The sequence below is a fragment of the Muscardinus avellanarius genome (genome assembly GCF_963383645.1).
Source record: "Muscardinus avellanarius genome assembly, chromosome: 14".
NCBI classification, from domain to species: Eukaryota; Metazoa; Chordata; class Mammalia; order Rodentia; family Gliridae; genus Muscardinus; species Muscardinus avellanarius.
In genome coordinates this window covers 86,950,277-86,954,023 of record NC_137800.1, presented here as the reverse complement: position 1 = coordinate 86,954,023, position 3,747 = coordinate 86,950,277, and the positions used below count along the sequence as shown (strand labels likewise).

The 3,747-nt window shown below is 48.0% G+C and overlaps 1 pseudogene across 1 annotated transcript; it reads left to right on the top strand.

Annotated features, from left to right (window-relative positions):
- The first annotated feature begins 1,000 nt into the window (after positions 1-1,000).
- LOC308272909 (serine/threonine-protein phosphatase 4 regulatory subunit 3A-like) lies at positions 1,001-3,747 on the top strand (annotated as a pseudogene). The gene is made up of 2 exons: positions 1,001-2,076; positions 2,291-3,747. The product of its transcript is annotated as a serine/threonine-protein phosphatase 4 regulatory subunit 3A-like (transcript).

The following is a 3,747-nucleotide window of genomic DNA, read 5'->3' as shown; positions in this document are numbered from 1 at the left end:
CCGCAGTGAGGCAAGGCCGGTTCTGGGGCTTCCGAGGCTGGGATCAGAGCCTGCTGAGGAATTAGGCTGGTGCTGGGGCCAGCGAGGCCGGGATCGGAGCCTGCCGTGAGGCAAGGCCAGTGCTGGGGCCAGCGAGGCCAGGATTGGGGCCTGCCATGAGGCAAGGCTGGTGCTGGAGCCAGCGACGCCGGGATCAGAGTCTACCCGGTGGCCAGGCCCTTGCCTGGGCTGTCAAGAGTGGGATGGGAACTTGCAATGGGGCATACACAGAGAAATATCAAAGAAAATAAAAAACCAGATGCTTTCCCTAATATGCAAAAACTTGGAAGAAATAGGTAATAGGAGGAGATCTAGTTGAAGAAGGGGCCCCATAGAGGAGCATTTAAGGTGACCAAACAGAGGGGATGAGATGGGAGAGGATGGGATTTTTTTAAAACTCATGATGTGCCCGTCTCCGCGTCTCCGCCACAGACGGGCTTGTTTCTTTAAATGGTGGGGCCCGGCCGCCCCTGCGGCGCTGCCTGGGGGGCCCCGCGGCCACTTTTTAGAGGCAGCCAAGATGGCGGCGGCCTTGGCGCTGTGTGGAAGACAGAAAAGGCAGCAGCGGAGGGAAAGCCACTTCCACCGGCTGGGGCGCTGCCTGGCCGGGTGCTCGGGGCACTTGCAGCCGGAGCGGGCGGCCAGAGCAGAGGGCGCGGAGCCCTTGGACGCGTGGCAGGGCCAGGGAAGAGGAAGGGAAAAATGGCGGCCTGAGGCGGCGGAGGCGCGGGAAGCAGCCCGGCGGTGGCCATGGCAGAGGCGGGAGCCGGCCGTGAGCGGGCTGGCAGTCAGCCGCGGCCCGGGACAATAGCGTGGGCGCCGGCGGCAAGGCGGCGACCCAGCTCGGCCGGAGTACCCGGCCATGCAGGCGGCCAGCGACACTGAGGCCCGCGCGTCCCGCCCGCGGCGTCCACCTCTCCTGGACTTGGTTCCGGGGCCTGCGGCCCGCCCGGGCGGCACGATGACCGACGCCCGGCGGCGGGTCAAGGTGGACACGCTCAACGAGGACCGGCAGTGGGACGACCCGGGCACCGGGCATGTGTCGTCGGGCTACGTAGAGCGGCTGAAGGGCATGTCCCCCCTCGTCAGGGCGGAGAGCAGTTCTCTACTTTTAGAATCCAAAATAAATCCTAACACCGCATACCAGAAACAACAGGACACCTTGATTGTGTGGTCTGAAGCAGAAAATTATAACTCGGTCCTTAGCTTTCAAGAAAAGGCTGGATGTGATGACATTTGGGAGAAAATATGTCAGGTTCAAGGAAAGGACCCTTCAGTGGACCTCACTCAGGACCTTGTGGATGAATCTGAAGAGGAGCGATTCGATGACATGTCATCACCACGTTTAGAATTGCCGTCTTGTGAATTAAGCCGCCTCGAGGAAATTGCAGAACTTGTGGCATCATCTTTACCTTCCCCTCTCCATCGTGAGAAACTTGCACCAGCACTGGAAATTGAGGGTTATATTAAAAAACTCTTAGAACTTTTTCATGTATGTGAGGATTTGGAAAACATTGAAGGACTGCACCACTTGTATGAAATTACCAAAGGCATCTTCCTCTTAAGTAGAACTGCTCTTTTTGAGGTTATGTTCTCTGAGGAATGTATAATGGACGTCATTGGATGTTTAGAATATGATCCTGCTTTATCACAACCACGTAAACACATGGAATTTCTAACAAAACAGCCAAGTTTAAAGAAGTGATTCCCATATCAGATCCTAGGCTGAAACAAAAAATTCATCAGACATATAGAGTTCAGTATATACAAGATATGGTTCTCCCTACCCCTTCAGTCTTTGAATAAAACATATTATCAACACTTCACTCTTTTATCTTTTTCAATAAGGTAGAAATTGTTGGTATGTTACAGGAAGATGAAAAGTTTCTGACAGACTTGTTTGTACAACTAAAAGACGAAGCAAGAAGATGAGGAAAAAAGACAGGAATTGGTTAAATTTTTAAAAGAATTTTATGCGCTTTTCCAAACGTTACAACCTCAAAACAGAGATGCTGCCGGGCGTGGTGGCGCACGCTTGTAATCCCTGTGCTTGGGAGGCAGAGACAGGAGGATCACGCAGGTTCGAAGCCAGCCGCGAGCCGTGGCTTAGGAGACCCTGTTTCCAAAATAAAAATGTAAAAAATAGGTCTGGGAGTGTATCCCAGAGGTAGAAGGGCTTCCAGGAACCCCAGTACCACACACACACACACACACACACACACACACACACACACACACACACACACAACAGAGATGCCCTTTTCAAGACTTTGTCAAACATGGGCATATTACCAGCTTTAGAAGTCATCCTTGGTAAGGATGACACACAGGTGCGAAGTGCTACTACTGATATATTCTCTTACTTGGTTGAATATAATCCATCCATGGTACGAGAGTCTGTCATGCAGGAGGCACAACAGAATGATGATGTAAGTAAGAAGTTAACAGAGCAAAAAATAACCAGCAAGGATATTTTGCTCATCAACCTCATTACAGAACATATGATTTGTGATACAGATCCTGAACTTGGAGGGCCAGTCCAATCTATGAGCCTGCTTTGAATTTTAGTTGACCCAGAGAACATGCTAGCCACTGCCAACCAAACAGAAAAGACTGAATTTCTGGGTTTCTTCTACAAGCACTGTATGCATGTTCTCACTGCTCCCTTACTAGCCAATACAACAGAAGACAAGCCTAGCAAAGATGATTTTCAAACTGCACAGTTACTGGCACTTGTATTAGAATTGTTAACATTTCGTGTGGAGCATCATACCTACCACATAAAGAACTATATCATCAACAAGGATATCCTCCGCAGAGTGCTAGTGCTTATGGCCTCAAAGCACGCTCTCTTGGCATTATGTGCCCTTCATTTTAAGAGAAAGATTATTGGATTAAAAGATGAGTTTTATAACGGCTACATATTGAAAAGTTTTCTATTTGAACCTGTAGTCAAAGCATTTCTCAACAATGGATCTTGCTACAATCTGATGAACTCTGCCATAATAGAAATGTTTGAATTTATTAGAGTGGAAGATATAAAATCATTAACTGCTCATGTTATTGAAAATTATTGGAAAGCACTGGAAGATGTAGATTATGTACAGACATTGAAAGGATTAAAACTCAGATTCGAACAACAAAGAGAAAGGCAAGACAACCCCAAACTTGACAGTATGTGTTCCATTTTGTTCCATTTTGAGGAATCATAGATATTGAAGAGATGCTAGAACTTTAGAGGATGAGGAAGAAATGTGGTTCAACACTGATGAGGATGACATGGAAGATGGAGAAGCTGTCGTGTCTCCATCAGACAAAACAAAAAGTGATGATGATGATATTATGGATCCAATTAGTAAATTCATGGAAAGGAAGAAATTGAAAGAAAGTGAGGAAAAGGAGGTGCTTCTGAAAACAAATCTTTCTGGATGGCAGAGCCAAAGTTTCAAGCTTTCTCTGTCCAGTGGAACAAAGACTAACCTCACCAACCAGTCCTCTGCAACCAGTCTGCCTGATTCTCTGGGATTACCTGGATCCCCAGTCTCTCCTGGATCCGTCCCTAAGAATACATCTCAGATGGCAGCTATTACCACAAAGGGAGGCCTTGTGGGTCTGCTAGATTATTCTGATAATGATGAAGATGACGATGAAGAGGAAGACAAGGAAGACACACTACCTTTATCAAAGAAAGCAAAGTTTGAGTCATAA